General features: G+C 38.8%; 1 protein-coding gene across 1 annotated transcript in view; it reads right to left on the reverse strand.

Moving 5' to 3' along the window:
- DCHS2 (dachsous cadherin-related 2) overlaps nt 1-25,977 on the reverse strand; it is a 361,472-nt gene that overhangs the window by 97,342 nt on the left and 238,153 nt on the right. The gene's annotated exons all lie outside the window — the stretch shown is intronic.

Here is a 25,977-nt window from a genome sequence, read left to right on the forward strand (position 1 = left end):
AGAGCTATATGTGGCTCATACCACTTTTGAATATGATCCAAGACACATTAAAATGTCGTTCTCATCTAGTCTGGAGGGCATCTAGGGGGTACAATAGCTGGAGTGCTGGGTCTGAACTCAGGAAGACTAATTTTTCTAAGTTCAAATCTGGCCTCAGAAACCTACTAGCTGTGCAATCCTGGGCAAGTCATTTCACCTTGCTTGCCTCAGTTTCCTCATCTATAAAATGAGCTGGAGAAGGAAATGATAAACCACTCCATATCTCTGCCCCCTAAAAAACCCAAATGGAGTCACAAAGAGTTGGACACAACTGAAAAATGACTAAGCAACAACAACAATTTCTATGTTTGATCTGATTGGTCAAGAACACTGAAATAAGGGTTCTCTGAATTGCCTTTAAAAATGAGGGAAAAAAGGGCAGGGAGCCAGGAAACTGAACTGTAATTGTGACGCAAAGAGTCAGTTGTTAAACATTCACCAATATACCACTCTCTGAAGTCCATAGACCCTGGGGGTGTATAGTAAGATTTCAGGCAATCCATGAATTTAGATGAGGGGGAAAATGCATCTTTATTTTCATTATAACTGCTCATTCTCACTGGTTCTTTACCATGTATGACACCAAAACAGTTAAGAATCCCTGATCTAGGAAGGTACACCTTAAAGGTTCGGTTAAGACTAGACTGGGGATGTCCTTGGATTTTAGGTTAAGTGGTTGGAATTTACATTATATAGGCAATGAAGAATATTAGAGACGTTTTGGTAAACATAAGACATGGTACATTGTAGATACTTGCGACAAACAAAGAGTTTATGAAGGTAAATATACTAAAGTCTCATTGGATTCCTCTAAAAAGCTTCCCTCAATTAAAAAAAATTGAATATGTTGAGATCCATTTGCTAAAGCCATAAGTCTACTTCCTCCAATAAAGGCAGAAATAGTGATTTTTAGAAACCTACAATCCCTTTCTTAAAATATTAGAGGTATTCAGGGGCACAAGATGGCCAATGAACAAAGCACAGCACAGGGGGCCTTCTTGCCTTCAGCCCCTAAGTAGGAAGTTAGCACATATTCTAGCCAAAGAAGGTTTAGATTAGACCCTTTGATTTTCAGTCTTAAAAGTAATTGCAAGAGACACCTCTCTAAAAATAGAATTCATGCTATGTTTAAAAGCTTCAGTAATGAATATCAATGAAGAGTACAAGAATAAGCAAGCAAAGCTCCTTAGGAGTCAGGCTCCCTCACAAGAACTTGCAAAATTGGGATTAACAAGCACTCTAAACTGACTGCATCTAAAAGGGAAAAAGGGGGGCATAACTAGGGATAGCAGAAAGAGCACTAGATCCAAAGGCAAATGATTCAGGCTTAAATTCTTGCTCCCCTGTTTCCTTTCAGTATGGCAAGGCTTGCATTTTGGCCTCAATTCCCTCATCTGAAAAATGAGTGCCTGGCTAAATTATTTCTAAGGTCCTTTCTGGTTTGAACTCTATGAACTTCATTCTATCCATAGATGTGTGGCAGAAATAATGGTAGATAAATTCTTTGAAGCATTTGGGGAAAACTGGGATTAATAGTAATGCTTTAAGAAATTTAATGCCTTAGAAAAATGAATCATTGGTAAAGTTTAGCCAAAAAGAAAAAAGAAGAAAAAAGTCTTAATCAACTATCTGGATTATCCTGGACAAAATAAACAGGACAAGGAAGAGCAGCTAGGTGGCTCAATGGATTGAGAGACACCCCTAGAGATGGGAGGTCCTGGGTTCAAATTTGACCGACATTTCCTAGTTGTGTGACCCTGGCCAAGGCTCTTCTGCCTTGGAACCAATTCTTAGTATTGATTCCAAAATAAGGTAAGAGTTTTTAAAAACAATGCCTCTGATCAAAACTAGTTCTTATTTGCCACCCTGCCCCACAAAAGTTAACCTTTCTAATCAAGATGTTTTACCAGTAAGGTCTCAGTTCTCCATGTTTTGGCAAAAAGGGAGAAAAAAGAAACAAAGAATCAAGGTTGGCCAAGCTCCACTTCTCACACCATACTGGGATGATGGCTCCCATTACCAAGAGGAAAGTTAGCAGGTAGTGCATGTTAGTTTAAAAACTCCAAGGAGCAGTCATGCAGGAAAGAGTCACTGCTTGCCAAGGGAAAAGTGCTTTGATAGGAGAAGGGAGAGGGAAAGGTTTTTGAATTTCTCCCATCTAATGAGAGCATATAAGGAATTTGACAACACTGGGCACATCGCTCCCTTCTTTCCCGTCTTTCCCTAGGTGTTGCTTGAAAAGACAACATGTGTTACCCAACAGACCCATCTCTCCTTTCACAAAGAGCTCAGAAGTTGAAGCCAAATTTCTGACAGCCCCCAAACCAAGAGAAGACACCCTTAGTATGTAAGCTCCCCCCAGCCAAAAAAAAAAACAAAAGAACTCTATAAAGAGGCGCAGGTCAACTGGGAATAAACAAGAGCCTTGTGAATTCCTAGTTCTATCAAATTCTGTCCAAAGCTTTTTTACAGTGTTGGAAACCCCCACTGCCTGACTTGCTGTGTGGCCCCCACGCTGGTCACTCTAACCTTTCCTTGTCTGGATTCTCTCAATTGGTAAAATGGAGGGGGTGGGGATTAAACCTCAGGAGTCCAGGGTTTTAATTAAGGTTTGCAAAGTGCTCATTTCTGGCTTGGGGAAGTGTTATTTCTGGAGGATTATTCTCTCACCAGATCAATTTTGCCACCAAACTCCACACAAGTTAATCATTATCAGGAAGGGAAGGACTTCATTTGCAAATTCTCCTTTCTTTATCACGGAAGGGCTTTGTTCCACTGGTGGCAAGCAGAAGAGGGCTGGAAAATGCCTAAGATCAACAAAGCCTTTTTTGTGTGTCTGGCACAAGTCATGGAAAAACCTGAAATATCTAATTAAAGACTTTTGTTTCAATAGGTGGAGGACGATAAACTAGATTGTATTTCAAAAGAGGAGCTATGCTTTTCCTAATGTTTAGTCTCTGGAAATATACTGTACTTTAAATTTTGTATTAAGTTGATTGACTCAAGTGGGAATTTGTTTCCAAGAGCAAGGCAAGGTGGATTGGTAGATGAATAAGGTAAAAAAAAAAAGAAGAAGCAGCAATGCAGTTAATAGAAGGCACAAAGCTTTGAGTTGGAAGAAGAGAAGATAGTGTAGTGCAATGGAAAGAGTGCTGGTCCCAGAATCAGCATTCAATTAAACCATTTAAGCATTCAATTGCCTTAGAAAAATGAATCATTGGTAAAATTTAGCCAAAAAGGAAAAAGAAGAAAAAAAGCCTTAATCAACTATCTGGATTATCCTGGACAAAACAAACACGACAAGGCAGAGCAGCTAGGTGGCTCAATGGATTGAGAGATAGCCCTAGAGATGGGAGGGTTTAAATCTTCAATCTGACAACCTCTACATGTGACCTCAGGTAAATCACATAAGCTTCCTGGGGCTCAGTTTCTTCAATTATAAACTACAGAAGTATCTTCCTACTCCCTTCATTATTACCCCCATTTTAAATACAGACAAAAACCTGTGAAAGGTTAACGGTCTTGTCCAGAATCACACAGTATTCGAAGACTTTAAACTTGGGTCTTCCTTACTCCAAACTCAACACTATCCACCCCTCCAATTCCTACCAGGGAAAAGCAACTGGAGGCAAAGTTTAAATGAGAAAATCATGGTAGGAGTCACAGTTCTTTGCTGAGTGATACAAGGGAGAATGGTTATTTCCCTAGTGTTTTAAAATTAACAAAGCATGTTCCTTATGACAACCCATCTGTAGCTGGGAACATTATTATTGCCATTTTTAAAGGAACCTGGGTATTAGAGATATACTCAAAGCCACTCATCCTACTGGCAGGGGTGCCATGATTCAAAAAAGATTTCCTGTTCCCAACTTTAAGACTCCTTAAGACCTTCTGGGGGAAGTCTATTAGCTTATCATTTTTTGTCTACAATTAATTCAACAGTTGGAAAAGGTTGATCATGGGAGGAAAAAAAATCTCACAATCTTCTAAACCTTTAATATAGATTAATTGATATGGCTAATTTCTACCCATTTTCCCATAGCAGAGGCAAGGCTCCTAAGGATAATTTCTGATGAAGTAGATACAATATCAATTTTATTAAAAATTCAAGATAGGGCCTCATTGGAGGTACATAGATAATCCAAGGTGGCTGGAGGTTAGTGTGAGAATAATCGGCCACTAGCATAGGGGCAGATTCCATTAAAGGCAAAGGAGTATGTAAGTAGGTATATATGTATGTATTTCTATATATATAAGATATATATGTCTAGAGATAGAAATAGAGATCTATAGTATTTCCTATCCAATTCTTATCTTATATAGATCCCTATCTATGCACACATACCTACTACGCACTAAGCATCTTTATTTGATGCTTAGGAAATATGAATGTTTATACAAATGTATACATATATCCATACTCTCTAAACATCCAACTGGTGGATCGCAGAGAACTTCAGGAGTTCAGGAACACTCTGTCTTTGTCAGAGGGATTGTAGTGCCACTATTTGTCCTGAAATGATCTATGAGAGCAATTATATCGCAATAAAAATGCTTTGCAGTGCTTGAGGCAGATGACTAAGGCAATACAAAGTTCTATCTGTGCCCTTACGTGAAGGTCATTGGTTTCAGTGTTTAAAAGCCTTCTTGATTTGTTAGATCGCTACAGATTGCAGGTTCATATTTGCTCATCATCTACCCATGAAGCAGTTGGAGTAGGGACTTGGACACTGGCTGCACAAAAGGCAGGCATCACCCCAAGAGTAATGGGTCTAATGTCAAAGAATCTAGACTCAGATCTTTTTCTCTGCCATTTGGGATGATTTACTCCTTGAACTCAGTTTCCTCATCTGTAAACTGAAGAGGTTAAACTAGATGGCCTTTGAGGCTCCTTTCTGCTTTAAATCAATAATCCTATGGTCTTAAATGTAGTCAATGGCTTTATGGATTTCTTTTTTTTTTCTTTTTTGGTCAGGGAATCTGTTGAAGGGAAAGGAGTAGATGAACTCTGTCTCTTTTACAGTTTTTCCTAAAGTTAGCCCTATGATTGGGAAAATTGGAGAATGAGACAACTCTGTTCTAAAGCTTAAGCTCTCTAAGAAGTACATCCCTCCATTGAACTAAGTATAGTTTAAATCCAATGGTAATTTTTTTTTTAGTAAAATACCTAGAAAGGAATGAATCCTTTACTTACAGATGGAATTTTAAGCAGTTTAATGTAATCCTCTAGGACATTCAATAAGAAATATTCAAAAGTTGTCAAGATGACAACTTATTCTAGAAAAGGTGGGTCTTGCTTTGAGGACAGATTTCACAAGCACTTTTAAATCCCCACAACTCTTCCATGGAGCTCTTGCATTGTCTTATACCAGTTCCCCCTTCTTCACTTTAGTCTCATGGAATTTAAGAATACAAATTTCTTTTTTGCATTTTTCTAAGCTTTTGACTTAGAATAATTCAAACATAGATGGCTTAGAAGTCAGAGTCTACATCTGACTTTCTTTCTAGTTCTCATCTCTATGCTCACTCACAACAAAAAAAGGCTTTTTCCTTGCTACAAATACTGATGTCAATTAAAAAAAAACATAGTGGAAAGTGTGCTGGATTCCACATAGTGGAAAGGGACCTGAATTCAAATTATAGCTTTTCCATTGACTATCTGAATGACTCTGGGGAAATTCCTTCACTTATCTGTGAAATGAGATGGTTAGACTTCACTAGATGTTATCTAAGGTTCTCTGAAGCTCTGGATCTATACTTCAATGGAAAAGCATTGGACTTAAAATTGCGAGACCTCAAATTCAAATTAGAGCTCTGCTGCTTTCTAGCTGTGTGATCTTGGCGCCTCGGTTTATTCACTTGTAAAAATGATGCCACTAGAATTATTGATCAAAGTTCTGAGAATCTACTACAATTCTGTGAATTACATGTGAATTCTAGCATGAATGAAATTCCTCTCTTTTTCAGCCTCTTGCCACCATTTTTTATACTCTTCATCTGCCATATTTTGATTTTCATTCCCCCAAATGAAGATTATATTGAAAATCTATATTCTCTAAGGTATATGAATCACATTCCTTGCCCAATAGCAATCAATTTTCTAAAACCTATTAGAAGGGGCACTTTTTCCTGAGGAAAAACATGTTCCCCAATGGCCAAAATGAAAAGTAAACAGTGGCATTAAAAGCATCTTTTAATATTTCCAAATTATACTTAGCATATATGACCACCCTTTAATACTCATGATCTATGTGTATAGGTGCTATATATATATATATATATATATATATATATATGTGAGTGTGTGTGTGTGTGTGTGTGTATATATATATGTGTGTGTGTGTGTGTGTGTGTGTGTGTGTGTGTGTGTGTGTGTGTATAGGGAGGAAATAAATTATTCTCTGAAAAGGAAAAGACATAAATTACTATAAGCTTTGCTAATCCAAAATGAAGCTCTTAATTTTTCTTCTATAAAGTTATTGGCTCAACAACTTGCTATGTACTTTTTAGTTCATATATAGAGGGGTTAGAATTAATAAATCTTCATGAATGGAATAGATGGACTGGCCTCTATTTAGCATGGATCTTTTAGAAGAAGTAGTGGCCCAAACCCAAGGGCACACTTCAGCTCTGTGTAACCTGTGTCTGGTTTAGAGGCAGGACTTGACCCCAGTCTCAGACAGTCGGCAGATGGCAAAGGATAGAAGTACATTCTTAACCCCAAGTTGACTTTCAATCCATCTGGCTGCCATACTTATCATTTTAAACCCTCAGGTCAACCTTCTTCCCCACAAGTTCCCGACCAGGTGGATGTGTTCTAAAATTCTGACTGTGATAGATCAAGGACACCTTCCTTTGATGAATCTGGTGGTAGCATAATTTGAGAGGCTTGGAACTATAGAACAGAGGAACGTTTTGGACCTTGACTTGAGAACATGGGCTGATATTGGGACTAGAAATAAGAATATAGTTAAAAAGGAGGTATAAGAGACTGGAAGTGCTATTCATATAACCCTAACACTGCTACAGGCCATGGATCTCATTTTCTATTTTTATTGCTTTTAAAACAAAATGATGATTTAGGTTTGTTATTGCATCAATAATCACAGGGCACCTATCTTATTGAGACTATTTTCTTGTGCTTAGAATGTAACCATAACAACACCTTGGAAAGTATGTCATGTGGAGCAAAAGCTCAGTAACCACTGTGGGGAAAAAAAGAGAAAAGGAAAAAAGATTCTCCGTGGAGACCATAATTTGCCTTGGCCTTTTTACCTGTTATAAATAGCCCCCTGGCCAGATTTGAATGTAATCATAATCAAAATAAGTACTTATTCAGCACCTTCTTCTCAAGGCTTTCAAAACATGTTTTGCCCATTAACTCATTAATCCTCACAGACTATCTTTATGAAATTAGCAGAGGGACAATGGGTTTTTTTTAATGCTCTTGAGAAGAAGAAATTGAAATTCAAAGATGCATTTTGTCTTAGGATAACAATTAGTATCTGAGAGGAAAATAGACTCTAAAGTAATACACAAACCTATGCTTTCTTATATCACAAAAATATAGGAAACATCACTTTTCCTGATACTCTTTTCAAGGGTTGTTGTTCAGATTGTCTCAGTTGTGTCCAACTCTTTGTGGCTCCACTTGGAATTTTCTGGGAATTTATACTGGAGAGATTTACCACTTCCTTTTGCAGCTCATTTAGTAAATGAGGAAACTGAGGCAAATAGTGTTTAGTGATTTGCCCCAGGGTCACACAACTAAATATCTGGGATCAGATTTGAATTTAGGAAGATGAGTCTTCCCAACTCTATCCACTGTGTCAAAGGTTAAAGGACTATATTTTGCAATCCTTGGTGATAGGGGAAGAAGGGGGGAGATTAATGAGGGACAGTTAATTTACCTTAAGATAAATGAGGAGGTAGAGGCAAAGACAGAGGGCACAGATCCTTGAATCAAGTATATTTGATGGAGAGAGTGGCTTATAGCCAAAAGGCACTGCAAATCTCCTTTGTCTCCTTAGGACAACTATTCATTCAACAAATAATTATTGAGTTGACTAATTGCACAGCACAGTAATCAGCATTAAGGATCCAAGAACAGAAATAAAACAGTACCTCCCCTCATGAAAATTACATTCCCCCAGAGGTAAGGGGATATAGGATAAACACTTATTCATTTAAGCAAATTAAAAGTAATTTCAAAAGGGAAAGAATATTAATAACTGGAGGCTGGGGATTCAAGAATGGTTTTCTGTTGAAGGTAACAAGATGAGTTGAATTTGGAGGCACAAAGGGATTCTTCCAAGTGCATATGAGGAAGGAAAACCTTCTATTTGGGCAAAAGTATGGAAATGAGTGATGGAGTATGCTGAACTGAGAACACCTAGCAGGTCAATTGGACTGAAATGGAAAACATATGAAGAGGAGGAATACTGAAAGCAAAGAGATGAATGGCCATGGTTTCTGGCCCCACACTTTCCCCCTGAGGACATCCCTATAGATTATAATAGGAATAGAGGGAGGATGTTTTTGGGGTGAGGGTCATGACAGTGACTGCTAGCTAATCTTCAATCAACTAATCAAGTACAAGTCATTGAAAATTCTATAGTTTTCAGTAGGCAAGAGGCAGGGAAGACATTTCAAAATAAGAGGGGAAGTAATCAAAACAAGAGGATATGTTACAAAGGTTGACTTTTCCACAAATTTCTAAAATACTGTAACTAAGGGGACACCCTGCAAAGTTCAGATTATCAAGGAAATTCTCAGATTCAATTTACCTTGGGGCTATTCCTGAAGAAATTGTAAGTAGGTTTAAGAGAGGTGTGGATAAATTCACAAGAGAGGAAACCATCTCTTAGAAAGAGAAACAAGGAATATTTAGGGCATATTCCCTTTCTTCTGAGATTGACATTATGAAGAGAATCCATGACCTTATTACAGAATGACTTGAGGCACCTACCATGCTGGGGAGAAGGTATTGATATGAATGAATCATTGCTCTATTCTGAGATTTCATACATAATTAAGCAACCTGGAATGTCACTGGTGCTATCATTCCATTCACAATAGCTATTTTATATAGACTTTCCTTGAAGAATAATTTTAACATATACATATAAAGATATATGTGTGTATTCTTTTTAAGATATATTCAACTTTCCACAGCGTACTCTTCAGTGAGAACTATTCTCTTAAGATTACATTTCTTTGCTGTCTTTTAAAGAAGCAAACACCATATGGAAAATATCTAAGATATGTAAAATGTATGCCAGGTTAAACCAGGAAGTCTGGTTCTGCTAGAATATAATCAAAATCATTCCTATAAAAGTCTGACATTGGCTACACATAAATTAGCATACTGAATCAGACAACTGACTGATAGCTGGAGTTTCCAATGCAACGGGAAAAATTGGCCAGATTTACCCAATTGTTTATAGTTGTGAATGATAGAAGTCAACTTTTTAAACCTCTGTAAATGCTAGATTTGTGTCCTGAAGGCATCATATAGATTAGAGTACCCATCTTGTTGCCATATACCGCCTGTCCAATGTCCATAAATCAATGGAAAACATAATAGGGCATGGAAAGTCTAGCATTTTGCTGACAAGTCCAATCAGGTTGCATGAGTTTGGATTTGGGGATATTGTTTGTGTTGCCCCTGACTGGCTCAGATAATTGCCTCTCCTAGCCATCCCACCGTTCCCATTGTTAGTACCCAAGTTCAGGTCTTCATGACCTTTCCCCTGCTCTGTCACAGCACCATCCTTTTCTCTGGTCTCTGCCCTCCTGGTCTTTTCCCAAAATCTATTCTTTACCTTTATATTAAATTAATCTCATTTAGGCACAACTCTCCTTGTGCTACTGGCCTTTTAATACTCATCTCCTCATTCCCAACTGTTCCCTTTTTGCCTATAAATCAAGTCAATTTCCTTGTCAGGAAAATTAGTTAGCAGGATCATTGGATAATCCCTGCTGTCCCTTCTGGCTCTAACATAATGTAAATTTGTGACTCCTTAGTGTAGTGCTGGAAGTAATCTTCAACTAGAGTCAACCTATCTTATCTCCCCTGATTCTGCCTTGCTGAACCCCATGTTCTAGTCAGGCTGAACTGCTAGTCATTTTCTAAATTTTCCCCACTTCAGTGATTTTGTGCAAATTATTCCCTCTACCTGGAATATGACAGGATCATAAGGATATAAATAGAGTGATGGAACAAACTTTTGAAATCAACAAGTCCTACTTCTTCATTTCATAAATGAAGAAACTAAGGCCCATGGAGGCTTAGTGACTTGCCCATCACTTTTACATTAGCCAAATTAAAAAAAAAAACCACCCTAAGATTGAAATAAAATGGGTTTAGACTTTAATATTAATTTATTTGATACATTCAATCAACATTTTACTAAATGCCAGCTATGTCCAAGATATCATGAGAGAGAAAAAGAATATCACCTGTTCTCTGCCCTGATGAGGGATGGGGAAGACAATAACTTCTTTTCCTCACAATCTCTGCCTTCTGAAATTCTACATGTTTCAAAGCCAAACAGAAATGCCACTTCTTCAAGTCAATCATTTACTCCATACATTTTTATTAAGCAGCAACTATGCAAAGTGCTAGAGATACAAAGGCAAAAGAAAATCCTTGCTCTCAAGTTGGAGATGATATGCAAACAACTATGTTCAAACAAGATATATACTAATTTAATTGGGACTAGTCAACAAAGGGAAGGTACTACTAGTGAGGGGTGAAATGGAAAAGGCTTTTTGGAGAAGTGGATATTTTAATTGGGACTTGAAAGAATCCAGGGAAGCTGGGAGGTGGTGATAGAACTTTTCAGGCATGGAGGGACAGCAAGGGAAAATGCTTAGAGTCTGGCAATGTAGGGCTTTGCTCAAGACATGGCAAGAAAGCCAGGTTCACTGGATCTTAGAGTACATTGGAGAGATTAAGGTAAAAACAAAACAAAACTAGAAAAGCCAAGGAGATAGGTTGTGAAGGTCTTTGAAGATTAAATAAAGGGTGATGTAGATATCTATATCTATATCTATATATAACTATTGTGCTGGGGTTTTCAGAGTCCAACATTAGGGAAATCATTATCACAGCTGAATGGAGGATGGATTAGAATAGGAAGAAGCTTGAGGTAGCCAGACTAACCAGCGGCTATTGAAATAGTCCATTTGTGAGGGGTTGACACCATCTGGGTGGTGGCAATATTACAGGAGAGAAAGGGACTTGTCCTAGAGATATTTCAAATCTTCTCACTTCCTCCCAACAAGAAGTGATTTCTCCCTTCTTTGAACTCTCAGAGAATAGCTGTACCTCTTATTATCACATAATATGTTGAATTACAAGTGTGTGTGTGTGTGTGTGTGTGTGTGTGTGTGTGTGTGTGTGTGTACTACCTATCCCAATGGACATGTAGTTCTTTGAGGTCTAAAGCCATAACTTAGTCATCTTTCTATCCTACCACCACAAATTGCACAATATTTTACTTAGTCAAATAAAATGAAATACACTAAGAATAAAAGAAAATTGTTTTAAACTTCAATATTTATTGATTTGATGCTCTCAATTAGTATTTTACTAAATGCCCACTATGTCCAAAAGCTCGTGAGAGAGAGAAAAAATATCACATGTTCTCTGCCCTCAGGAAACTCACAGGGGAGATTAAGACTTGTATGCCAATTAACTAACATACCAGATAAATTTGGGAAAGGGCAGTAAGAGAAGCATAGGGTGATGTGGCAATTCAAAAGAGGGACAAGTCACTTCCAGCTGGGGATGTAGATCAAGATTTAGAGCAAGGAAGGACCTTAGAGATCAACTGACTCAACCCCTGTATTTGCCGAAGCCAAGGGAGGTGGTATAACTCAATCAAAGTGAGAAGGCAGAGATGGAAATTCCAATAGGAAGAATTTCAGTTAGATTATCTAGAAAAACATCTGATGGTCAAGACTATTCTATATGAGGATGCATTTGAGAGCAGTAAGGACTAGGCAATGGGAATTCTGTGATTTGTGCAGGATCACACAGCAATTTGAACCCATGACCTCCTATCTCTAAGCCTGGTTCTCAATCCACTGAATCACATTTCTAAAAAAGAACATATAGTTTATTTTAGAGTTTAAAAATATAAGATTGTGTTTTTTTAAATCTTGTAAGGATGATTTAGGTAGTAAAAACTACAAATCCTTCCTCTTCTTCACAGAGAGCAGGCAACTCCCTTTAATAGATCTTTCATGAAATAGCCCCAGGATAATGTAAATAACTCACTCAGCTGCCCAAGGGAGTATGGGATGAGAGAAACAAAGTGCTGAGGAAAAAGAATTCATTCCTTTGATTTCAAAGATCTAACAGGGAGGGTATTGATATCAGGAGAAGACCCAGTGATCAACAATACCTACTATGACCCAAAATGAAGTTGAAAGTATGACAATCCAGAGATAACTTTTTCTAAAGTCATCTTGATCATATAGGTTTCTGGGAGAAGATTGCTCACTGCATAGTCTAGCTCACAATAGAATCAGATATTAATGCTTTCTCCATTTGGTAATTTACAAAAATAGTTATTCCATGTTTTGTGCTTTATGAGCCCAACTGTTTATAAGGTAAATAAGTGCCTACCACTCTTGAGAGCTCTTCAAAGTGCATCCAGTCTTTTTTGTGTGTGTCAGAACTTAGTGCTAGTAGTCTTGAAATCAGGATGGTATGAACACCAATCCTGCCTCAAACACTTACTAGCTATGTGACTCTGAGGAAGTCACTTAGATTCTCTTCACCTCAGTTTCCCCATCTAGAAAATGGGGATGATAATAATTCCTCACAGGTTTGTTGTGAGACTCACATGAGAAATGTCAGCAAAGTACTTTATCAACTTTCAATTACTTTACAAATATTGACTAAGGATAGTTAGGTAGATAGCAGGCCAAGTCTGAAGTCAGGAAGATGAATCTTCCTGAGTTCAAATCTGGCCTCAGACACTTACTAGTTGTCTGAGCCTGGACAAATCACTTAACCTTGTTTGCCTCAGTTTCTTAATCTATAAAATCAGCCAGAGAAGGGAATGGCAAACCGCTCCATGACAGAATCTTTGCCAAGAAAAATCTCAAATTGGATCAACAAAAAGTAGGGCATGACTAAAAAAATGAGTATTAGCCCATTACATACAAGCAAAAGTGGTTATTATGGAAGGGATAGAATATTTAATGTGGTATGATGGAATAAAGTGATTTCAAAGGTTATTTAATTTCATAAATGTAAATTCTCATAGTCCATTTTGAGACCTAAATCAAGTGCTACCTTCTCCATGATGTTTTCCCATATCTTTCTTGCAAAAAAAAAAATGATCTCTCTAGAGCAGTTAGGTGGCTCAATGTACAGAAAGCCAGGCCAGGAGACAGGAGATCCTGGGTTCAAACCTGGTTTCAGATAATTCCTAGCTGTGTGACTCCAGGGAAATCACTTAATCCCAGTTGCCTCTTCTGCCTTGGAACTGACACTTAGTATTGATTATGGGACAGAAGGTAAGGATTTTTTAAAAAGTGAGCTCTCCTCTCCTCAAATTTCTTCAGAGTATTTAGGGTCATTTTCTTTGATCCCAACTAATGTTTCGTTATAATTAAATGCTTGCATATCTAACCCCTTTCCCCCTTCAGCCTCTCAAGAGACTAATTTTGAGGATAGTAGTTGTACTGGTTTTCATCTTTCCATATCCAGCACCTGCCACAATGTTTTCAGCACTTAACAAATGTCTGTTGAATTTAACTATATACTGCCAACTTTCTTTAAATAGTTCAATGTCAGTTAACTTCCTAGAGAGTTCTGAGGGGGAAAAAAAGTTTCCGCATCCTTAAAAGGCAGTGTATACTCCATGCTTTAGACAAAGAAGAACTAAATTGTAGCAGAGTGCAGACATTCCCCTTTCTTTTGCCCATATCCCTGACTCTGACACTGCCTTCAGAACCTGGTCAACTCCAGGCCATTTTTCTCCCATTCAAGATAGGAGTTGGGGTCCTTGAAAGGAACATTGCCTTGCATTTCATTTTTCAGAGAAAGAACAGCAAAATAGGGAATTACATTTCTGATCAGAGGTTGGAAATCCAGATTGGTTTCTTTTCAATATTACTACAAACACCCAGTTTCATTAACCACGAATAACATATAAAGTGTATTTATATATGCACATATGTATATTCACATATGTAGACACAGCTATAAATATATAGACAAAGTAGAAGATATAAAAATTATTTTCAATATTTTATTTTATCATATTAAGGAAAGAGCAAGTCATCCAATTTCCCATTGTTCTAGACAGCTTTCGTCACTTTGGATTTCACTTTACCAATGAAATTGCAAGCCTAATCCTTATCCCTGTTTACTAGATTCATCATTCTTATTTTACTTCACAATTTCTGCCATCGGCAAGGAAATTCCTTCTTGGATCATAAAATTCAGACTGGTTTTTGGCAGGAGAAAAATTTCCATACGTATCTTTGATAAGTCTTGGACTCAGCTGGGTTTCTGAGAAACGGAAGCAAGCATATCCTAAAATGAACTGTTTTCTTTCTCTCATAGCAAGTACTGGGATTAGCGATCCACTTCTTGTTCTGTGACACCTCTGCCAATGCACTGAGCTTCAGCTTGGACTGTATCATGGGTATACCTACCCACAAAATGCAGGAGAACTTCCCCAGTTCTTCATCCCTATATCTTCTCTCGGTAAAATGTTTCCTATTTTCCCCTCTATGCAATTTCCTTTATATAGATTTGTTTGCATGTTTTCTCCTCCATTAAGTTGGAAGCTCCTTGAGGGCAGGGTCTCTTCCTGAGATGATGCTTGTGGTTACCTCAGAGAGGGCTTTTGCCACTCACCCAGATCTGAGTCTTTAGTCTCTTATGTGGTTGTTCACTTATTTCAGTTCAACCCAACTCTTAGTGGTGCAGTTTGGGGTTTTCTGGGCACTCCACATACTGGAGTGTTTTGCCATTTCCTTCTCTAGCTCATTTTACAGATGAGGAAACCAAGGTAAACAGTGATAAGTGACTCACCCAGGATCACACAGATAATGTGTCTGAAACCAGATTTGAACTTGTGTCTTCCTGACTCTAGACCCAGTGCTCTATTCATTAAATCACCCAGCTACCCTTTAGCCTCTATACTGAAGGGTATATTCTGCTGCCCAGAAACAGGTATGTAAAGACTCAAGAATGTCAAATTCTAGGAAGTACTGTAGTCCCTCTTCCTACACTCACACATGCACAGATTTCAAGTCCTAAGACTACTCTGCTTTATCTTTCTTTTAGGGATGACAAACAATGGAAGCCTTTTTTTTCTGGCTTAATATTCCTTTTTCTCTTTTCCTCTTTCTCCTTTGTGGACATTATATATTTCCTGCCTGCTCCAGATCCTTGAAGTTAAAGTTAAGGCACCAAAGTCAAGGACTGCCTGAATGATGATTCCTTCAAAAAAAAATTAAAAAGGCAATTATTTATAAAGAAAAATAGTTTGGAAGTTTTTTGTTTTGTTTTGCCTCAATCCTATAATTTCACTGGTATATGGAACTGCCAATGAGAACGCATCTCTTACCAATGCAGAGAAGCACCCTATTCTGCAATTTATAATCTTATCATGTTACCTAGAAGATTGCTGTTTTCCCTTTGTTTTAGAAAAGGACCCAAAGACATCGGGGGTTGTATCTTGACTTATAGGTGAGTTGGATTGAAGTAAGGTAGTTACACAGTCTCCCTCTCTCCCTCTCCAGTTAGCCAAGTGTAGCAGCAAGAGAAAGTGAGGATGACTGGCAATGGCCCTGGATGCAGTGGGTGACCTTGGTATTGTCAATGTCTGACCAAGCTTTAAACACTCCACAATGCCTACTTCAGCTACCTCCATAGCCACTGGAACAAATAGTCCTCATGTGCCCATTCCATTGGGGGGAAATCTTGGGGTGGACATCCCCCAACTCACTGACAGTTCTGTGGCTTATTGGTTACCCTCAACCTGGTTTAGCTCATCTGCCAAGATGGTTTACCAGGTTGTAGCTGTGGAGCATGCAACAGTTTCTTGGAGCCCCCCCACAGGTGAAAATTGGGTGAAGGGTGGACACCAAAGGTAGATATGGATGCAGCAAGTCCTCCTACCAGAGGTGCTATTCCTCCCTCAGCACCCATTCAGCACAAACTGGAGGAAGCTATGGAGTAAAGCAACTGGTCCAAGGCCATAGAACCAATATGTCAGAGACTTGAATTCAGATCTTCTTCTGAGCCTAGCACTTATATGGTATGCCATGTGGCTTCTTGGAACAAAAATTAAGATTTGAAATTTAACTTCTGATTTACCATTGACTGTTTCTTGGTCTCAAGAAGCTGAGATCATCAGGAGCAATAATACTGGTTAGCATTTATATACTGCTTTAAGGTTTACAAAGGGCTTAACATATATAAACTGAGGCCAAGAGAAATTAAGTCATTTGTTCAGGGTCACGAAGATAGAGAGATGAAAAATCTGAACTCAGATTCTCCTGATTTCAAGTCTTATTCCCCATCCATTACACCACCTGCCTACCTGGCAGCAGTACTACTACTAATAGCTATAGTAGTAATAATTATTATCATTAGTATTATTATTCACATGTATATTGAATTCTGGGTTTACAGAGCATTTTTTTCCCTACAAAAATCCAGCAAAGGAGACGGATGGATTTCTAGACTGGTCCTCTACAATGATGATCCACTTAAATGTCAAAGACAGTAGTTAAATATGGTGATGGCAGTGCTACTGTCCTCTGAGGATTTAATACCAGTAAATGAGCCTGAGAAACTGAGGTGAGAAGGGGAAAAGGAGAAGAAAAGAAATAAGGCAGGACATTATTAAGAAAGATTCTCTGTACATGCAGATCAATGGGATGTAGACATCTACCTGATGTCATTGCACATCATCATTCCTTCACTTTCTCCCAGCAGCCCCTCTTCCTTCTCTAAGCCTGGCCAAATTTTCAGCTGATAGCTAGGGAAGACCTACTCTGATCAGTAGTAACAGGTATATGTGTGTGTGGGTCTATGTCCATGTAATATGGATCAATGTAAAGGTGGCCTCAATCAAGGAGGAAGGACTTTCAGCAACTGTAGTTCATAAACATTCTCCGTTCTAGGGCCATTTTCCAGGTCCTATCCTAAAAATGAGCAAATATATTGTATTATAAATTAAGTATAACAAAATTATATTGTATCATTATTTTATAACAAAAGTATAATATATATTACAATGTATAAAATATATTATAATCATATACATTGAACCATTTCCAATATTAAGGATTTACTCTGTAAGAATTCGTCATCCTCGGTTACCGAGAGACTACTACTACTCTGTAAGAATATTCATAAAAAGAAAAATACATGTCAAAATTATACATTATATGTATATATATTATAAACAATAGATATTTATTAAGTTCCTACTTTGTGCCATGTATTTTCTTAAGTGCCAAGGAAACAAATTTTTTTTAAAAGGATAGTTTCTGCTCTCAAAGAACTTATAGTCCAATGAGGGAAGACACCCAAATCAAAGGTAAAATGCTTAGGGGTGGGAATACGGAAGGTATGAGGGCATGATGATGGCGATACACAGAGTGCAGCCGATGGGAATTTTTTATTTTTATTTTGTGATTTTATCATCATATCTATATGATATATTTTAATTGGAAAAAATGGAAACAATCTGTCTGTCTAGGAATATATGGTAAATGACAGAAAAAAAAAGCCTATGGTCTGTCAATGTAATTGAATTTTGTAATGCCACTGAAAATGATAAAAATGAGAAACATAAGGAAATTGGGGTGGGGGTGGGACTCAGATGAAATAATACCAGTGATGAAAATAGAAACAGAGAAACATAATATATACTAAGTATAACTACATAAAAGGAAAAATGTATGTTCAAATTTAGAGATGAAAAAGCCAAGAATGGAAAGGAAAAAATAGGAACAAACCAATAAGCTGTTATGGGTATACCATAAGTAGAAATTAATTGTTACGTAGAACTTATTGTAAGCATATGTTCACTTGGTTTTATTGGTTAAAGTTGCCTGCATAATCACTTATTTTATAAATTCATATAAATAATATAAATTAAAAGTAACAAAGCTCTTAGGCAACCACATAGAGATAGACATCACCCTGAGTCAATCAATACCCATGGACCTACTAGTCAATTGAAACATACCCAAAGCTGCCCTGATTGGCTAACCAGAATATTAGGCAAATAGTGGAGCCTTCCTTTTTACAGCTTACTTTTGGTATTTAGCTGTTCCTGGGCAGCAGCAAATATCCTTTGGTATGGAGGGCAAGGGCTCAGACCTGATTAAGCAGTTTAGTTCCTTCCTTAGGTGACCACAAATAATCTCTAGAGCTAGGGCTACCTTCCCCCTAATCCCAGCTGTCATATTCTGGCTCAAGGTTTTCCCCTAGGGTACTCCTTAAGGAACTGAAGGGCATATTAAATATCTTTGTTTTTACATTGGTGCTCTTCTCTTTTCAAGCTCGGAGTGCTCTAAAGCGCTACTAAAGAAATTATCTGACTTTTCCCTGTAGGAAACCCCTCAGTGATGAACTGAGACTAGAACACATATTAGTTAATCAAACATTTAGGAAGTAGCTGCTAGACACCTTCCTAGGCACTGGGGCAAGTGAAAGTAATAGGACACTACCTTAGCACTCTAGTGACATATCTTGGAGCCCCCGTTAGCAAAGGCAAAAGCAAAAATATACAATAAGGATCAACAGGGGAATACTCCCCTGAACCCCAAACCCTCAAACAGCCCTGACTAGAGCATAGGGGATGGATCCTACATCAAGGGCCACATGTGCTGACCTCACAGCAGGGAGGTGTCTGCTGCAGCCCTTTCCAATGGGCCCCTTGCTATACGACTCTTACAACCAGAAGTTCCAGCTCCCTTTTCCCCACCTCTCCTACCTCATCCACCTTCACCCTGTGGGGAAGGGACTGAGTCGAAGAGAGTCAAAGACTGGCCGCCAAGCCAAGAAGAACCACCCCCTCAGTAGATCTGTGTACAAAGTAAATGTTTAATGAAAGCTTCTCCATTCAAATCATTAAATAAATATTGGACAAAATTTCCTCTCAAAAATTATGGGATGTGCCCATCCCCTCCCAAGCCACAACCCTACAAATCTTTGTTGACCTAGCAGCAAAGGTGAGATATTTGAGCTTTGTCTCTCTGTTCCTTCTCTCCCATCAAACTTCCTTTGATATACATCTCATTGCAAAAATTAACATTAATATGCAATAATTAAAAATGTTATATTTTAATTTTTACACCCTAAGTTTAATTAGAATCTTAACTAGCATAGGGAAAATAGAGCATCCTTTGGCTGTCAAAATTCCATAGGCTGCATTGGTTGAACCAGTGCCAGTCCTTTCAACATGGTAGCTCCTTCTTGAGTCTACCTTCTCCTTCACCCCACATGGCTGAGGCTCACACTGACCATTGCTTACATAGCACCTCCTCACTTCAACCATTTTTTGCCAATATTACTAGTTACAACTCTGTAATTGGAGAGAGTAAGAAACTAGAAGAACAGAAAAAGCTTGTGAAAAATGGCAGCTTTAGTGATAGTAATCAAAATTTAATTAGAAAGCTGTCTAAAATAAGCCATTGCTGACCCATGAGAATATATCAAACTTCCTTTTACTAAATGTTCTCATTGCTTTCTCAATTATTCTAAAATAAGTAGGGTTACATGGAACTTAAGGGGAAAATGCTATCCACATCTAGAGAAAGAACTATGGGAATAGAAACGCAAAAGAAAAAGATGACTTATCACTTGATTCGATGGGTATATGATTTGGGGTTGTGGCTTTAAAGATTACTCAATTACAAATATGAATAATGTGAAAATAGGTTTTGAGTAATAAGACATGTAAAAACCAATTTAAAAAATACCTAGGGTTAGTCTATTCCAGAATTTTAGCCAAGAGTCCATGAAAATATTTTTATAAATTTTAAAATATTTTGACTTTTAAAAAATGTAATTGATTTCTTTTATAAACCGATACTTTTTAAATGCATTTAAAAGCATTATTCTGAGAAGGGTCCACAGGCTTCAACAGCTTGTCCAAGGGGTTCATGGCACACAGAAAAGGTTAAGACCCCTTTTCCTACTAGAAACATCCAAGGGTATCTGGAGAGATGAAACAGGGCACTACCATCCATGCTCCCAAACAGAAGACTCTCTTAATCAGGCTCTCCCAAAGGCCCCAGCTTTTCCCCCACTTTATCTTCTCCAGCCTTACTCTGTCAGCAGCAGTAAAGCACGCACAGTGTGCATTCAAGTACATAATCAATCTTTACTACAGTGTGAGGGAACCTTAGCATACAAACTATACACAGCTGAAATAAATCACAAGTTCCATCTTTGAGGTTACTCGGTTAGTTTGGCACAGGTTGAAAGCACTAAGGGAATCTTGTCCTTGTTACTCTTTTTTTTTCCAGGTCTTCCTCCTACCTTGAACCTTGGAGGAAGGGATGGGAGGAAATGGTGGCAGTGGAGAGGGCAATACTTGTCTTTTTTTATTGGTCCAATTTATTTCTAAGGTCAAATTTGGCACTCCGTATCTCTATTAATCAACTAGCCATGTATTAAGCTCCTACTGTGTGCCAGACTCTGTGATAGGCACCGGGTAAAAGAAGATCAAAATTTTAAAAACTCTAGATTTTTGTATTCTGTTGCAGAGACAGGATGGACACATATAAGTACATATAAAGAAAACATCTGTGGAGAATGTAGAGGTGGTGTATGCATTGGAGGAGGGATGTGAGGAAAGACACTTGGGAGGAAGTTCTAGCTGAGCTAATATCTAGAGCTCTAGATATAGATATATATGTATGTATGTATACATGTCTATCCATACATGCATGTATATGTATACAAATTTATATCATTTAGCCCTTTTCCTGTCATGTCCAGTTCTTCATAACCCCATTTGTGTTTTCATGGCAAAGATACTGGAGTGGTTTTCCATTTCCTTCTCCATTTCATTTGACAGATGAGGAAACTGAGGTAAACAGAATTAAATGACTTGCCCAGGGTCACCCAGCTAATAAGTGTCAGAGGTCAGATTTGAACTCAGGAACAAAAGACTTCCTGATTCTAGTGGTCTATCTACTACATCACCTAGCTCTGCCCTCCCTGTCTGTCTCTGTCTCTCTCTGTCACCTAAGAATCTTTGCTCCTCCCTTTGCCTCTGTCTGGGAGAACCCTGTGAATCTCCTTTCCTATGACTCTAGATACTCAGTTCTTGAATTGCAGTCTTTAAGCAGAGTCCACCTTGATCATTACAACTTAGGATCTCTTTGCTACTTCTAACCCTGCTTTCCTCCTAGCCCCTGTCTTTCCTTTCCTACCTTCCTCTTTGGAGAGCCTCCTTGATGAGCCTTGGCCAAGTTCGGGAGGGCAAAATCAAGCTGTGAGTCCAGGATTACTGAAGAGAGTTGAGGGAGAAAGTGCTTGTTTTGGGTGATTGGACAGAGGGGTGGGTCATGCAAAAAATGTCCTTGGGAGCTGGGAGGAGGGGGAACCAAGCAGCTCACTGAGTGCCAGCAGTGGAGCCATGTCTTCCCCAGCACTGGTATAGACTGTCAGACCGACCTCAGGAAGACTTGAGATCAAATCTGATTTTAGACGCTCACTAGCTGTGTGACTCTGGGGAAGCCACTTAACCCTGTTTGCCTTGGATTTCTGGTATGTCAAATGAACTGAAGAAGGAAATGGCAAACCACTCTAGTATCTTTGCCAAGAAAAAGTCAAATTGGGTCACAAAGACTCAGAGATGCCTGAAATGACTGAACAAAAGCAACTTCCAACTTCTAGTGAACCCCAGCTCCAAATTCTGTAGCAAGGGAGCAGCTAAGTGGCTCAGCAGATGGAGAGCCAGGCCCAGAGACAGGAGGTCCTGGGTTCAAACCTGACCTCAGATACTTCCTAGATGTGTGACCCTGGGCAAGTCACTTAACCCCCAATTGCCTAGCCCTTACCTTTCTTCTGCCTTGGAACCAATCAATACACAGTGTTGATTCTAAGATGGAAGGTAAGAGTTTAAAACAACAACTCTATAGCATGGACTAAATCAATGTGAGCTATTATTTTTAAGCACCCATTTTTCCTAGACTGACAGACAATGGGGAACAATGGCAGCCAGACCTTAGATTCCAAAAGAGATAAATACCTCCTAGTCACTGTGATGACAATAGAAAGGCAGGAGTCTCAATGCTAACTCTGTCCCATTGTCCCTAAGCTTCCATGACTTCTAATTTCTTGGCTACCCAACATTGGGTCTTCTCACTTTATTATTTTTTTTAATTGAGGAATTTTATTTAATTAATTTAAAATATTTTTCCATGGTTACAAGATTTATGTTCTTTCTCTCCCCCTTCCCATAGCCAACGAGCAGTTCCACTGGGTTTTACATATGTCATTGATCAAGACCTATTTCCATATTATTAATACTTGCATTATCGTGATTTCTTGGGGTCTTCTCACTTTAGGTAATAAAGTCACTGTTCATCATAACCACTGACTTTCCTAGAAAGCTCAAATACTCCCCATACAAGACAAGCTGGTCCCAATCAGCCCCCACTAATAATAAGCAATCTGCCGATTTCATGGTGCTCTTAAATAACCCTGAAGAATTAAAATCAACTCCACCTCTCTCCTCCCACCCTCCCACAGCTGTCTGTTCCTTGCAGCTGTATGAAGCGTGGAGAGAACTTGACTCCAACTGCCAGCAAAAGCCCCTTCCTCTCCATCCTTCTCCCCAGAGCTCAACTTTTAAGTTTCCTGACAATCATTCTCTTTTAGCCATTGGTATTAATTCCATACAGGTTGTTATTCTGGGAAAAGAAGCAGCAGAGTGAATGGAGTATTTGGCCAGTAGGGAAGTTGTGTGTTCAGATCCAGACATCGTTCAGATATTACCAGTGACCCTGGACAAGTCACTTTACTTCTATGTAAGGCAAGTAATTCTGAATTTACCTACTAAGCCCTATGTGGGTTGTATTTGTGTTACTGGAGAGAATTCCCACACCTGGATCAAAGAATGAAGCTGGAAAGGATCATGTAGGGTCATGAAGTCCAACCCCTTCCTTTTTCAGAAGAGAAAATGTGGCAGGTGACATTAAATAACTGCTCAAGACCACACAGGTCAAAAGCCACACTAAGTCACAGATTCTTCTGATATTCATGTAAGAGAATGATTTTTTCTTTTATAGATTACATCTTAAATTCAGAATTCTGTCCTTGCTTCAGCAATAGATGCTTACTCAGCACTGACTGAGCTTCACTGGCTCTGAAGATTCAAAGAGCAAAATGAAAAACCAGTACTTGTCCTAATGAAACTACCATTCAGACTGGAAGCCCTTGGGAGGCAGCAAATATTTCCCTTTTCATTGTTTTTGCACACTCAACAACCTTCTAAAAGGGCACAGAGCAGGCATTTAAGTCAATGTTTGCCAAACTTGACTGGATTCCCACCAAGTCAAGAAAGCATGTGATACAAACATCCAGAAGAGGAGTCCAATGGCAATCCTACCAATGATGTTCTAAGCACATGCTAACTCTGGAAGGGAAGGGCAGCAGCTGTCACCCTTGAGGATGGCCTGAAGAAGATGGAAGTGAAGTGGCTCCCTCACTTCTAAAACGCTTTAGAACTACTCATTCCTTCCAGCTAATCTTGCTTTCTCAACAATGGAAAATGTCCTAGAAGACTCAGTCCTTTAATCAAGACTCCCAAAGGCACTATATGATAGGCCTCCCAAATCATGAGAAAGGCTGACCATTGGCATGGTCTGTCTCTCAAGTGTCTGTTTAACTTTTCTATGATTTAGCTAAGTTCAACCTCTAGGCACATTAACCTAGGCCATAGAGAGCTGGACTTGAAATCAAGGAGATGGGGCTTCAAGGTTCATCTCTGACATATAATAGCTGTGTGCCCTTGGGAAAATCGCTTATCTTCTCTCTGCTCTAAGTGGCAGAAAAGGCCCTAAGTGCATAGACAGAGGGAGTTTCCTCACCTGGGACTTATCCCAGCTAAGGAAATCAGAGTTCCAGTCCCTATGTCTAACACTATCCATACATTACAAATTCTTCCTGCTTCACTCCTATTTGGTAAAGTACATAATCTATCTATGGAATTCACTCAACTCTGACCCTTCCTCTTAGCATTCTGAACTGTCCTCAAGGGGGAAAGGTTCCTAGTGCCTGCACCCAAGGAAATACTGTTATAGAAAATTAAAACGTGCTGAGAGCTCTTGTCTCTGCAGGATGCTGAATCTAGAAACAACCAGGTCTTCAAATATTCTGCTGAGGGAGATGTACTTTCCCCTGCCTTTCCCTTTCATAAAAGAGTTAGGCAGCTGATTCTCAGGTACCATGCATCACTCAACCAGCCCATCACATCCCACCCACATCAGCTTCATTCCCAAATAATCCAGCAAGACTGCCAGCTGCCATCACTGTAGCCACTCTGTTCCACAACACTGAGGTCCTCTCCTGGCAGCAAGCCAATGGCAGAAGCAGCTATGCTCACAGGGAAAATATGCATCTTTCCATGTTGGGACCAGGCCAACAATCGAATTCCTGACAAGGCTGGGAAAACTTATCTGTGCCTTTCTCCTTCACTGAAATGACCAATGATGCTTAGCCCACAGGACCCCATTCAGACCTTCACAGCATTAAATGTGTGCTTTAGGACCAGTAGAAGACAAATATGGCCCGTCTCTAATTCACAGATGGGCCTAGTTCCAAAAATTCATTTGTAAGTCAGTTGTTTGGAACTCAGAATGCATTTTTCCATGGAAACAATGTTATATACGGTTGTTAGGTTTCCAGACCAACCCACAAATGACTATTTAACCCATAATGCTACTGAAACATTGAGTATTTTAAATGAAAAATAACAGAGAACTGCTGTAGCAATACTCATAATTAGAACAGAAAAAAATCAAATTGAATTTTTAAAGTTTTCTATTCATACTTGAAGTCAAATGAGTTATACGTATATTGTTTATGTACCTTGAGTGTTGATTAATGTTGCTTAGAAACACATGGATATACTCCTTAGGGAATCCCCTTTTCCTCCTTATTGTTGGAGGTCTGGAATCCTCACCAAGTCTCTGGCTCTTCAAGACCACCCTGCCTAGCTAATTTGAAGGTGGTTCTCCAAGGAGAGGGAATTGCCTCATTTAACTCCTCTCTTTTCCTTGATAGTCAAGATAAGGTGGTCCATAGCAAAAGTGTTGGGCAGGGATAGAATAATCACAGAATAAAAATTCTTTACAGACAGGTAGGATGAAAAGAGGTGTTTAGAGAAAGTAGAGAATCCACATACATATGAGTGAGAATCATTGGAAGGATGGAGGGAGGGAGGAAAGGAGGAAGAAAACAATCATCTTCCTAAGGAGCTAAGGTCTTTCCAGCTAGATATAGGTATGAGGAATCCCTGACCAAATTTTCTGAGAGCCGGGAGTTAGCAGTGGAAATAATATTGTAATGCCAGGAGCACAAGCAGGTCAAATTTGCCTTTCCACCCCTGGATTCTGATGTGAGATGATTATAGGAATAGGGACTAGATCAGTGCTTTCACTGGCACAGTAAGCACTACTGATGCATACTAGCACCTTTTCTTGTGATGTAGTCTTAGAAAATTGCTTAAACATTAGAAATTAAGTAATGGAATTAAGTAAATTTCCTTTTGTATTTAAATGACAAGGCAACTAGGTGGCTCAGTGGATAGAGAGCTGGGTCTGGAGAATAGGAAGTCCTGGATTCCAATCTGACCTCAGACCTCTTCTAGCCAAGTGACCCATGGCAAGTCATTTAACCTTAGTTGCCTAGCCCTTCTTTACTGC

The sequence above is a fragment of the Monodelphis domestica genome, chromosome 6 (assembly GCF_027887165.1).
Source record: "Monodelphis domestica isolate mMonDom1 chromosome 6, mMonDom1.pri, whole genome shotgun sequence".
In the NCBI taxonomy this organism is placed as follows: domain Eukaryota; kingdom Metazoa; phylum Chordata; class Mammalia; order Didelphimorphia; family Didelphidae; genus Monodelphis; species Monodelphis domestica.